The sequence below is a fragment of the Mesocricetus auratus genome, unplaced genomic scaffold (assembly GCF_017639785.1).
Source record: "Mesocricetus auratus isolate SY011 unplaced genomic scaffold, BCM_Maur_2.0 Super-Scaffold_6731, whole genome shotgun sequence".
NCBI lineage: Eukaryota > Metazoa > Chordata > Mammalia > Rodentia > Cricetidae > Mesocricetus > Mesocricetus auratus.
In genome coordinates this window covers 10028138-10042027 of record NW_024429185.1, presented here as the reverse complement: position 1 = coordinate 10042027, position 13890 = coordinate 10028138, and the positions used below count along the sequence as shown (strand labels likewise).

The 13890-nt window shown below is 36.3% G+C and overlaps 1 pseudogene; it reads left to right on the top strand.

Annotated features, from left to right (window-relative positions):
* Nucleotides 1-9547: 9547 nt before the first annotated feature.
* On the top strand, nt 9548-10174 carry LOC110341855 (annotated as a pseudogene).
* Nucleotides 10175-13890: the final 3716 nt, after the last annotated feature.

Sequence of the window (13890 nt, the reverse complement as noted above, 5' to 3'; positions counted from 1 at the left end):
TAAATAAGTGGATTAATTGATGAGATTAGATCATTAAATAACAGCCCATAGAAATGGCTAAGTAGTCAATACTACTTCGTATTCTTATAGAACACCGCTTTTCAGTTCATAGAACACACTTAAGTGTTAATAATGGTCACTCAATCCCAGAACTTCCAGGGTTCTCTCCTAGCCTCTGGACACACGGCATATACAAGATACACAATTTTATACACAGGCAAAACCTCCATACCATGCATACCAAGCCCCTAAGCACATAAAACAAAACAATTTAATATCCAGAAATATTGTTACATCCACAATAACAAAAGCTACTCATTATAATCCTGAAAGGTATCCTTTCTGTAGACCATATTTAAATTAACTTAGACATTTCCCTGTTGCATTTATAAAGAGCCTTTATGAATCTGGGTGTGATGGCATATGCCTTTAATCCCAGAATTCAGGAGGCAGAGGCAGGTGAATCTCTAAGTTTGAGGCCAGCCTGGTCTGCAAAGTGAGTTCCAGAACAGCCAGGACTACGCAGAGAGACTATGTCTCAAAACAAGCAAATAAAAACAAAACAGAGAAAGAAAATGAATGAATGGTGTAAAATCAAAATTACTTAAATGTAAAGCAAAGTCATTCTATCTTCTTTGTCATCTAAGGGTGAAGCCTTGTGGGATTTCCCCATACACACTGACATGCCAACCAGAGTTGTCTTTAAGGTGGCATTTCTAAGCAACCATATTGCTGAAATGCATAGATACAGCTTGCCTGTAGATACAGAAGGCGCTATCTCTTAACAGAGGTCCTGGTCCCTTAACTCTTAGAACAGTTCTGATCTCCGCTTTGGTGGTTTGAAAAAAAATGTCCCCCAATGGAAGTGGCTCTCTTATAGAGTTTGACTTTGTTGGAGGAAGTGTGTCACTGTGGTTATTTCTTCCCCAAGCTTCCCTCTGTATGAAAGTCAGTTGACTTCCTGTTGCTGGCAAGATATAACACTCTCAGCTGGAGCACCATGTTTGCCTGCATGCTGCCATGGTCCCTTTGATGATCATAATAGACTGAACCTCTGAAACTATAAGTGAGCCACCCCAATTATATTCTTTAATTGCAAGAGTTGCTGTGGTCATGGTATCTCTTCACAGCGATAAAAACCCAAATGAACATACCTCCCCTACAGGATTCTGTGAGCCTTAACTGCATGAGTTGCATTGTAAAAACATCAAATAGGGTTGGTGTTAGTATTCAGACATCTGTAATATCCTGTCCTTGAGGTTATAACAGGATACACCCTTAGCTGCAAACACTAAGCATCACCTGTGCATACTATGTTCCCTTTTAAAAGGGCCATGCCTACCTTCTATCTCTCTCTTTCTCTTTGTGTATCTCCCCTTTTCCCCTCTTTCCTCTCGACTCTCTCCTGCTGCTCCTGTCTCTGGAGACCCATCTGCCCCCCTTCCCTTTCCCTGAGAAAAACCCCTTAGCTTTAACCCTGTCACATGGAGTCTTTCTCTCTTGTACAGCTTTCCTTAAATTACAACACTTTGGCACTCTGTGCTCTATAATTCTACACATTTTAACCAGTTTTGAATCTTTGGAATAGTTACCATTTGCTGCAAAATAGAAGCTTCTCTGGTACAGTGTAAGAGCTACACTTATGTGTGGTTATAAATATAAAGGATAAGTATTTAAAATGCAATTCAGAATCACACTTGTTTAGTAAAATGGCAGTAGTAGATATACTACAAATACCAAGGACTAGTTACTATAAATCAGGAAGAGGTTCATTTTAATAACTCTGTAGCATCTTGGATAAAATATTTAATTTCATAAGCTTGGTGCAGATCCATTCATTTACTCTCACCATCATCAGCAATAGATAACATTTTATATAATCTAATACAACTCAGTGAAATAATCCACATAGTAAAACATGGAAATACACAGTTCATGTTATTTTTAACAAAACTATCCAAACTATTTATTTAAATATTTTAAATCATCCATATTTTAATTAGAGACTAAAGTTAATTTATTTGAGATGGCCACCAATTAAGCGTGCTTTTTGAAAAAATTATAAAAGTAGACACTGTAAAACAATATTCTTCAGTGTTTTGTAATTATTGAAATGGTTAATTATATTTCACGTAAACATTCCATGGGATAAAACACCTTTGAAAGGATTGAACATGGTTTACTCCCTCCAAAATTCAAGCTAATGTTAACCTTTCAAGTTTAGATAAAGAAGCCAGCATGATGGAAAGATGAACAGTGAGCAGCCAATAATTTTGTGTCTTTATGTCATGATTTTTATCAAAACTATGGAATGTACTTGATTTCCAATCCTGGCCCAGTTAGGAGGCAGCGTGATAACATTAGAATTGAAAATATAAGATAAAGATAAAAAATAAGAGCTTGAACATACACCATATTGTCTCTGTAATTCATTTTAAATACATGAGATAAAATAATTTCTATAAAAGGATCTATGACTGACAACTGGGGATCCTGAAAAGGGCCTAACCAGTCCCTCTGCATATAGGCAACAGCTTTGTAGCATGATCTGTAGGATCCCTGGCAGTTCATCAGTGCATGAACTGGTTTTTTTGAAGCCCATTCCACATGGTGGGATGGCTCACTCAGCCATGATGCAGTGTAATGGGTGGTGGTTGGGGGCTTGGTCCTGCTGCAACTGAATGACCCAGGCCTTGTTGACTCTCCATGGGAGGCCGTATCCTTCCTGAGGAGTAAATGGAGGTGGGTTGAATGGAGATGGGGGAGGGGGAGGAGGGTTGGGAGGAGGAACTGTGGTTGGTATGTAAAATGAATATAAATAAGTAAATAGATAAATAAATAAATAAGTCTATGATTGCACAGCTCCATTTCTTGTGTAGTTAAATACTACAGGGTGCAAAAGAATAAAGTTTCCTGTGAAATTATTGGAATGATGATATCTACCTTTCATCTCTGACATTGCATTTCCAATGCTTGCTTATGTCTAAAACAGCAGTAATAATAAACTACATCCCTGTTAATAACAAACATATGAGGTAGATTTGTGTCTATCTGTCATTCTTTTTGTGGTTTTGGTAGGGTTCTCCCCCCGACAGTCACTATCTTGGTTGTCTTTCTACTCACTCTTGTGTCTGATATAACAGTGTGCACTAGGATTCCTATTAGATTCCTGTTTTATTCTTTCAATACAGGAAAGCCCAGTGTTCACAGTAAGTTATTTAACATGTATGCTTCAGATTTTATGGGCTCTATATAGTTCTGCAGTTTTGAAGTACTTTGTGGCTGAAAGAACGAATATAACACCATGTTTATAGTTATTTACCCCATAGTGAACAACTTGATGCATTCCAAATTTTGACAGCCATGAATGTATACATTATGAGCCCTTATATAAACATCTAAGAATACAGTTGATGGGTCATACAACAACTGCTTGTTATTATAAGGGGCTATTCCTATTCATGTCCTCATGAGCATAGCATGAGAGTACCTTGCCCTATTCTTAATTACATGATTGGAGCTTTCCTTTTTTCATATCTTAGATATCTAGTATTATTTTAGCTATTTAATAAATATGCATTGATATTTCTTGAATAATCATTTAAATCCAGATAATTTAAAATTTAGAAATTATGTTTTTTTAATTTTAGTTCTTTATATAGTCAAAGTAATTTTGAATCACATATGTTATGTGAAAAGAATTTCCTCCAGTCTGTCTCTGAGTAAATACTAACTCTGTAGCCTTTTATTTAAGTCAAAAATCATAAACCTGTCATTGAAAAAAATGAGAGAAGCATGTTTTTTTTTCCTGGGAGAGTTTTGAGAGTTTATGACAAGTGAGTTTTGAGTTTTTAGATTAGTTATATAAATGTTGGTACTGAGAAAGACAAGGATATGTGCCTCTTGATAGCTTCCATAAAACCTAGCTGTTAAAATAGTAGGAATTAGGAGAGGTGTTGGTAACACTACGAGATTGAATACAACCCCCAGGAGAATGGGTGGGCATAGAAACATAAGGTCAAGGAGATTGGAGTCATGATTTGTACATGAAATATCTCCAATTGGGTTTTTGTTTTCAGTACTCAGCTCCTTAGCTAATGGCTGTAGCACAGTTTGGGAGGCTGTGATAGTTTTAGAATTTGGCATTTATTAATGGGCCTACTCTAATTATATCTAACTCCTCCCCTAGTTCCAGACATAACCTCTGCTTTCCAGTCCATTATCACATAAACAACCCCCTGATGTGCTCTCGATCAGCTATGAATCAAGAAACAAGTACTAACACTCTGAAACTGTGACCCCCAAATAATTCCTTCCACACTGATGTAACTGGAGTTCTTAATTGGTCTAAGTAATAAAAACCCAGAGTCAGATATGGACAAAAATGCTGAGAGATCAAAGAGGAGCAAGCCACCATCACAGCTTATCTCCTAAGTGTCTCTGCAGACAAGACAGTGAGTTCCTGTTTCTCCCTGCTTATATCTTGTTTTAACCCAACTACCTCACTTTATGTCTGTCTGTACAGACTTTCAGACCTTTATAGTTAGCCAGTGGCAAGCTCTGTTCTCTGACATTCAGACAGGCTTTATTGGTACAAGAAAGACATCACCACGCACTGATATTGTTTTTGTTATGTATTTTGCCATATAAATGAGACAAGAACACTTAGGTAAGTAACAATTTAAAAAGGATTGAATGAAAGGAGTTTACTGGGATAGAAGAAGAGATAAGACAGAGGACAATAATACAGTAAGGGAATCAGGAAACCAAGGGAGAATGCAAAATTAAGACAGAATAAATAAGAGATGGCTTCGAGACAACCCTCTGTAACCCTGATCTCAGGGGAGCCCATACTCTCTTTTCTGGTCTTTGGGCACTCGGCATGCACATGGTTCATAGACATGCATGCTGTTAAACCACTTATACACACACACAAATAAATAAAGCATGTGTAATATACAAAGTTAAAGTTACTTCCCCGGCTGACTAGGTTTTATTCCTACAGTCAATCACAAATAATGATAATGTATTTTTGTTAGTCAAGAGTCTCTGAAGGTTTTCTGTATCCTCATTTGCTAAAGCAGTTTTTTATCCTGCAGCATCACTGAGAACATTGCTATACATTAATTGTGTTTATACCTCAAGAGGTTACTCCAATTACAATGCTGATTCTTAGAAAATCTATTCCCTAGATGAAGCAAAAGAAAACATGTTCCCTTGAACTTCAGCGAAGAAGATTCTAAAAGTTGTCAGCAACTAAAAATCAGTGACTTCAGTCATCCAGGATGCTGAGGCTTAGATCTTACAAGTAAAGAAATTCAGATCTTGACAAAGCACCTTATTTAGAGACTATGAGTCAGGTCACCCAAGAAGTTATTAGTCAAATACTTCAAGGCTGTAGCCATTTACCAATACCCTCGATCAAGGCAAGGCATGCAAGGTTTTTAATTCAGCATCTGGAACCCAAGCTCTAGATGTTCAGTGACACTGATTGTGTCATACCTTCGTCTGCTTCCATTTATGTTTTTTTCCTTTCATGTTTAATTATTTTTTCCTCTGCATATAGTCATCATTAAATTTAAATGTTTAAGATGGCTACACATTTTAGACCACATTGTGTGAGACTAGAAATTGCTTCTTCATCAAAACCCATCTCAAAGGTGATGACTAGGTTTTTCTGACATGCCTTTGGCTAATAGCCAGCATTCTCTGAATCTAACAGAGTAATATGACAGATGACATTCTGATATTGGATCCAAATACTAAATTATGTGTTAGATGGCAAATTAAGCATTAAGTCAGATGATCAAAAAATTTAAAACATCCTTTCTAATCATGCTTAGGTGTGGAGGCATCTCTGTCTTAATGATAACAGCGCTGGGATCTCTCTCTAGAGCTTGTATTGTGTGTAAATTTGGGGGAAATGATTGATTTTTTTGTGCTCTCAGCTCTATTGATATGCAAGGAAAATGTTCAAATTGCCATGTTTCTGTTTGTTTTTTAATATGCCACATTGTGTACATTTTCTATTTTAGTACTAAAAGTTTGCTATTCAGACATTATTCTATCACAAATCCTAAAACAAATACAGCAAAAAACAATCTCACAGCAGGGAAAAGCTCACTGCAAAATTGTTCTCTACCCCCACACCCGAACAGACCAGCAGAAATTGAAACCTGTTCAAAGACTGCATTCTCATCTTCATCTAGGGTTCACGTAATGACTAAAAATGCTAAGAACTTACTGTAACATGTTTGTCATCAGGTGAGTAAAAATATGCACATGACAACCACTCAAAATGCAGAGCTAGTCCCTCCCCCAAAAAACACTCCCACACCTAAGATCAGGGAACACTAGAGAAGGAGGCAGACAGATTGTAAGATTTGGTGACTTTGCTGTGAGATTGTGTCTCCTTGTAACAACAGAGGCTGCACCTACGGTGTCTCACTGACATGACTGCCCAAACCAGGTGTGAGCTGAACAAGGATAACACCAGTGGACATACCAAAGTAGAAGAGGAAAAGCCCACCAGGCCTCAGTCTTACACAAAGTACTGCAGGCAACGGAGAAAAGCTGGAAGTGGGAGAGGTGGTGCTCCTCAGGGAAGAACACACCAATTGTCAACACTGAAAATGTAATACAAGCATCATTATGGGCTCAACCGGATACCTAGACAGACACACAAACATATTATATACACAGAAACAATGCAAAAAGTGGGCATAAATTTTAAAGAGTGGGGCAAGGTCTGTGAAAGGAAGATTTTGGATTGAGGGAAAGGAAGAAAAATGTTGCAATCAAAATACAATTCCAAAAATGAACAAAAGAAAAAATTCAAAATTGAATATCCATACCAGGAACTTCAGAAGTGACTCGGTGGTAAACAGAGATTGCTACTCTTGAAGATGACCTTACTTTAGTGCACAACACCAAAGCTGATTGGATTGGGGATGGCTTACAAACTGACACTCCAGTCACAGGGGACCTAAAAGCTCATTTCTACCTCCTTTGGCATCTATACATATGTCTATGTGAATTTGTAGTCATACATACATACATACATGAAATACACATATCAAGGTATTATGCTAGTCTTACATAAATATTAGGATTAGATAATATAAAGTATTCGTGTTCTGAAGCTAAGATGGAAATTAACTAAAACACCTAATTTATCAAATTAATAGCTTGTCCACCAAAGTTTGTTTTACTCTTCATCTTATAAGCTCATACCTCTGAAGTCATTATGTCAAGCTCATGCTCCAACTGGAAATAATTTTCAGTCTATAAAACATGCCTTTAAAAGGTACAAACTCCAGATGATAAACCTGGTTTTATTCCACTTTCCTTTTTAGAGATGCAGTTAAGAATCAGACAAGAACTGCTGATATGGATGGAAAGAAAGGAAAACATATGTGCATACTGGTGCATCCACTCTGGATATCACTTTAGAGTTTACTAAAGAGCTAAGAATAAATCTACCTTAAGATCCTGTTATTTTACTCTTGGACACATACCTAAAGGTCTCTATATCTCACTATAGAGACACTTGCTAATCCTGTTCAATGCTATTCTATTCATAAAAGCTATGAAATACAAAGAACATGAATATTCAACATCTGATAATGAAAATATAGTACCTACACAAATGGAATTTTATTCATCTGGAAAGAAAAATTACGTACTGTGCATATAATGGATGGATCTAAAAATAATCATTCTTACTGTTGATCATAGCTTTGAATTTTTATATGTGTATGTTTAAATAGTAGTCCCCTTAGAAATTAGGAAACCAGAAGAAAGCCATTGGGGGATTTCAAGGGTAAAAGTAGAATGAATGTGGAATGAAGATGAATAATGTGACTGGAGGGATTCAGTGAAATGTGAGGACAGGGTAGCAGTGGAAAGGATTTAGAGATGGATAAGCACTAGTAAAGATCTTTAAAACAGCAATACAGAATCCCATGGTTTTAGAAGCTTCATAATATGTGTGTATGTGTGCATATATGCATGTGCATGTTAAAAAGTTTAAATGGAGTTTTATGGAGAAGCAACTCCTTTCCAGGCACCATGGAATATCAAAAAAAATGCCAATGATAGATGTGGATAGTATCTTCAAGTTTTTGGTTAGTTGAGATCCATAGACCCCAAAACACTACAAACTGTTATTATTGCTCTTGTTTACCCTCTAGACTTAAGACTAATAGCCCATTGCTAAAGACAACATACTTGAGTCACTTGACTGAAACAAATTAAGCTGTTATTGACCTGGAAACTTTAACACTATCAACCAGATTTTACAGTGTTAGAAAGTGTTATGCTTGCTCCAGGAGGATAAAAGCAATCAATAGTTTTACCTGGCCATGATACTGGGGACTAAATTAACTGGGCCTAACAAGACATGCCTAGTAGTGCTGTAATAGTGCAAAGGTTATGTGATTAACCAACCACTTTTTCCCTAGACTTAAAGCACACTGGAAAAGACAACATTTATTATTAGTACTACTAGCTTGGCTAGTACTATGTGTCAGGGTAGGTCACAAGGCTTAGCAGAGAATTGACTATTATTCTACTGAATAGAAATAATATTAAACTGCCCTAAAACTTATCTTTTACACCGATCAACTGGTAAAACTATCTATTCTCAACAAATATATGCAAATGACAATGAGCAGACTCAAAGCCAAAGAACAAAAAGAAAATAAATTGTGGAGTGCTCAGACATAATTGGGACATCTAAATCATACCCAATGAGCCAGAGGTAAGGAAATTCTGCAGAAAAAGAGTATTTTCTGGTTAAAACAGCAGAATTGCATATGTGGACTCACAGTAGCTGTGGTTACATGTAGAGGAAATTATACAAGATCAAGCTAGTCAATAAACCCCAGCATTTTGCGGAGGGGCTCACAAAGTTCTCTACTGACCTGAAGGCTGCTTGGGAAAAGGGGATGTCAGGTCTTTAGAGACAAGACCCATAATAGGTCTGGTGCCTATGCAGCAGTGGAAGTTCATGTACCCAGGTGCATCTTGTAAAGTGAAGCTTCTTCTTTGCTAGCCGCTTTGGTTTATCCCCCACCAGCCGCCTGGGCTCTGCCGCATTGTAGTCCCCAAATAAACATACAAGACGCTGTATTAATTATGAAGCTGTTGGCCTTGCTTGTTTCTTACTGGCTAGCTCTGACTTAAGTAATTACCCCATAATTGTTAATCTAAGTATGTCTCTTACCGGAGAATAATTCTGGGCTTCCTACCCCATGGCATCACATGTCGACTCGTGTGTTTCTCCTTCCCAGAGTCCTCCTGGACTCTTAGTCCCACCTATCTTGATTCCGTATAGGCCAGACAGTGCTTTATTGACAAATGCACAGGACTTCCCCAACAGCATCTGACATCGCTTAGTGAACTTAGTAGGCAGAAAAAAGAGGACACGAATTTGGCAGGGAAAAGTAGCCCTGAGGATACAGGAAAAGTGGGAGATGAAGCAGTGGGTGAAGATTTGATCATAACTCATTGTTCTCACATGAAATTATTAAACCCGTATGCACCAATGATTAGAATAATTGGTGAAACTGCCTTTGATGATCTAGAAATTTTAGAAGGAAAAACTGAAAAATATAAAATATGTGGCTATGCTATTTAGCAAGCCACCCAATGCCTTAATTTGGAGGAAAGAAAAAAATGTTGATTGTGTATTCCTTGCAAGACACGCCATCATGCTTTCAAAAGTCAATTACCAGGTGAACATCTGGGCTTCCTAAAAAAGGAAGAGGGATGAACATAAGTCATAATGACCACACTTTGCAGGTCCTTAAAGAGGAAATCTTGCCTGTTTACATTGAGTGTGATATGCCAAATGGCTGAACTGTTTTGTCCCCAAACAAAAAAGGTCCTCAGAAAAACAATAAGAAGACAGGACTTCAAAGGGGACAGTTGTGACAACTGAAGGGCCTCCTTTCAGCTCTGGGCAGGAAGTGTTATAGTCCAAACCTGGTGTTTACATGTTATCAGTATAACCATAGTTCCAGAGGTCATGCTTGCTAAGGAGGCAATGATTTGCTATGCAAGAATGGTCATGGCAACCAAATATGATTGTTGGATAGAACTTGAAGCATCATCATCATTGGGTAGAGTTTTTAAGAGAATGAAAGAAAATGGCCATAAGGCCAAAAGTTAATTCTCATTATAATACCTCAAGTAGGTCAGTGTGTTTCTGGAGAGCAGGTTAGTACAATGCATCAGAAACTTGAAAATTCTTAATATGCCTTGGTACTGTAGGGACTGCTGTCTAAGAAGTTATGAGTGATTCCTTCAAAGAATTGTGTGTAAAGAAGGCAATTACCCATAATAGCAAAGTATTCAAAATAATCTGAGTATCAAAAATGAGATGTCCTATATTTCCAATATATTTCAACTGTGAAGCCATCAAATGAAAAGCATGTTTTCTCATGAAGAAATAGAAACATCATAGTATGAAATGAGAAGGTGCAAGCATTTTGTGATAGTTTTTAGTTTTAAGTGGTGTGAAAATACAGAAAGAATTATATATATACATACATATATGTAAAATTTCATAATGTATTTGTGGAAGACATACTTGGTAATTTTTTGCTTACAATTAATATTTTCTTTAAATTTATCTAAAGCAAACATAATCAAATAATGTGAAAATGGGAAAAAATTACTATGATAAAAGAAAAACACTCAGCCAGGGTGTTCATTGCTTCTTAGCTCAATAAATAGAACAAAATAAACTTGGCTTGTACAAAGTATTTTGCCATTACATGACCTGAAGGTTGGAAATAGCTGCACTCCACAGTAAATCTCTAAGATACCAAGACATTTCTAGGAATAGAACTGGGAACAATACATAAAATAACAATACTGTATTTGAAAGAATTTCTATATAAAAGATTTATAAATAAAGCAAGCAAATCTTATTCAAATAATTTTTAAAACTTGACAAACAGAAACATTTGACAAATATCTTATCGGAGAATTTCATGGAATTAATACAGTATTTCTTTCAAAGTGTCATTGAAAGTGTATACTTTTTAAGGATCACCATGTATTTTTCTTCTTAAATCTACAATCTAGCTTAAAGTTGACAGGAAAAGTGGACGACAAAAACTCTAAGGTATTCTGTACTATCAGATGTTAGTATCCAGTGTAAAGAGCATAGTAAAATCTCTATTTATTGTCTCAACTGGGAAAAAGTAAACATACAAATTGTAATCCAATGGAGGCACTTTTGTAGCCTCAGGAAAGGAAATTAGTCATGTGCATTAAAGTTAAAATTGTATATATTCTTCAGCTAAATAGCCTACTTCCTGGAGTATTTTAGCAGAAATAGATGTATAATGATCACAAGTCATAATTATTGCAGTAATTCTTTCAGTGGAAAACTCTGGGAAACTCCAGAAATGTGCACATGAAAAATATTTAAATAACATCAAATCCCCCTGCAAGTATTCCATGCACATATTCAAAACTATGGAAAAAGGCACTTCTCCAATAAGTTGTTTCCATGGAGCTTTGAGGAAGTTTTATGTGTGTATATATGGCACATGTATAAAAAGAACTCACATGCCATAGGACTCTATGAAATCATGACCAAAACATTTTATGGATAAAATCGGGTTACTGGTTATATAGGTTGTGCTTAGAGAAAGAAGATGTTTGAACAGAGGTGAGAGATGAGGAGAGAAGGATTTTATGAAAACCAGTAGATCTTATACATTGTGTTGATGAAGATGAAGCAATTTTAAGTGTAGGACTCCAAATATCATTTTACTGTGTGTGCATTTGAAAATACTTCAAAAATCTCTAAATGTATATTTATAGAAACAGGGAGTGAGTACATAGTATTCTGTATTTGGTACCTCATTCTTATCTCAGCTGTGATCTCAGCTGTACTTGCTCATGCAGCTCTGGCAAACTTAAAGTAAATTACATGACTCTTCTTGTCCTTACCTGCAAGCTATCTGTGGTGCCTCACTCTCACATAAGAGATCTTTCATTTCTCAACACAATAGTTCAAATTATCCAGACATGGCATTGTGCAGACACAATGAGCACAGATTTCTCTAGAACATTGTCTCTTCTGCCATATTCTACAGAAGAAAATACAATATCAAGCAGGTCAGAATAAACTAGTTGAACACGAGCTTGTCATGCTAGAGGATGGGCTCATATCACCGAATGGTATAGAGACAGAGCTGTAAGATGAATGAACATTTGCTACTGATTTCCTTTCTTTGAAAGATGACCTTTGGCTAAAGCTATGATCAACTTACTGTGACATTCTCATTTTCCTAGCTTTAACTTGTCTTGTGGCCAAATGTATAACATACATGAAGTAATAATTTAATGTGTATACATATAGATGGCTATACAAAAAAGTATTCCCATGTTGTAACATACTCTATACTAATCCAATAATAGGAGGCTAAAGCATTGCTATGACAACATCATCATTTATTACTTTACAGCTCCATGTCCGAGCTAGGATTTTAAACTTTTTCTTCATAAAAATCATGAAATCTAGGTATGACTTAGATTTCGCTGTGTAAGTTGTACCCACCATTTTTAGTGAGAAAATAAAGCTAGAAATCCAAGGTACATCCTCTGTCATGCCTTGGGAGAGGGAGTCAAAAGCCCACAGGAAGAGATGTCAAGGAAAATGTGACTGGACATGACTGGAGGGAGTTCTGAAGGATTTCTCATTAAATTCTAAAGCCTATCATGGTAATTTGATTAGCGATGGCTGTCACCCACTTTGACAAATACTTTGTTTATGGAAAATGAAAACATATGGCAAGGACAGAGATCACACCTGAGACCATTACTGAGTTGACATTTCTTGTTATGTACCAATGACTTTGACACCATGGAAGCCTCAGAGGACACACATGGGCTGCTCAGCATGCAATTCCCTTGGTCTTCATGCTGTACTCTTTTGAAATACAGCAAAATGTGTGTATCTATTAGTGTTCAGTATTTTTAATAATTTTAATAATATTTGGTATCATTTATTTTACGACATTAAAGGAAAATGAATGCACCTTTGAACATTTTTTCAGTAGAAAATTAATATAGCTATAGAGTAATATCTAATACCATATCACCTATTATAAATTTAATGTTGTATAAAAGTATTTCACTTATTTTCAGTTATTTACTAAACTACCTCAGGATCTCCTCCCAGAAACCTCATTAGAAAGCTTAAGGGTATATGGCAAAATGATTCGATCTCTCTCCTGCCTGTCTCACAGATTCTTATGCTGTGACTTCTGGAATCCATAGGTGTGTCTTTGTGTGTTAATAGAGAATGTATAAATATAATTAAATTAGGCTCTTTTTAAAATTTTTTTCATATAATATACTTTGATGATGCTTTCCACTTCCCCCGTGACTCCCAGATATTCCCCAGCTCCCTAGTCATCCACCTAACTTCATGTGCTTTCTCTCTCAATGAATAAATCAAAGAAGAAAATCAAAACTTAACTAGAGACCAACAAGACAAGAAAATGCCAAAAAATGGAGAAAGAAACAAAAATATCCCATTAAATATCACACAGTCTATTTTATTTTGACCAGATTTCCTGTCTTAGAAATGATATCTAGCCTCAACAAATGTCTACAGTAGTAGTTATTGTATACTAGCTAAACATGTAACATTATGTCAAAGCCATGGACATGAGGAATGAAATGATGTTAACTTATGGTAGTCTCTGCTTATTTTAGATCAAGCAGATCAGTCAAGAAAAGCTTACATCAGAGAAAGTGAAATGTCTGGATATATAAACTCAGCAGCTGTGCAAGTATGAGGCCCTTAGTCCAAAGTGTGCGCATCTGTCATCTCCAGTAGAAACACAATACTCCCAAAAAGCT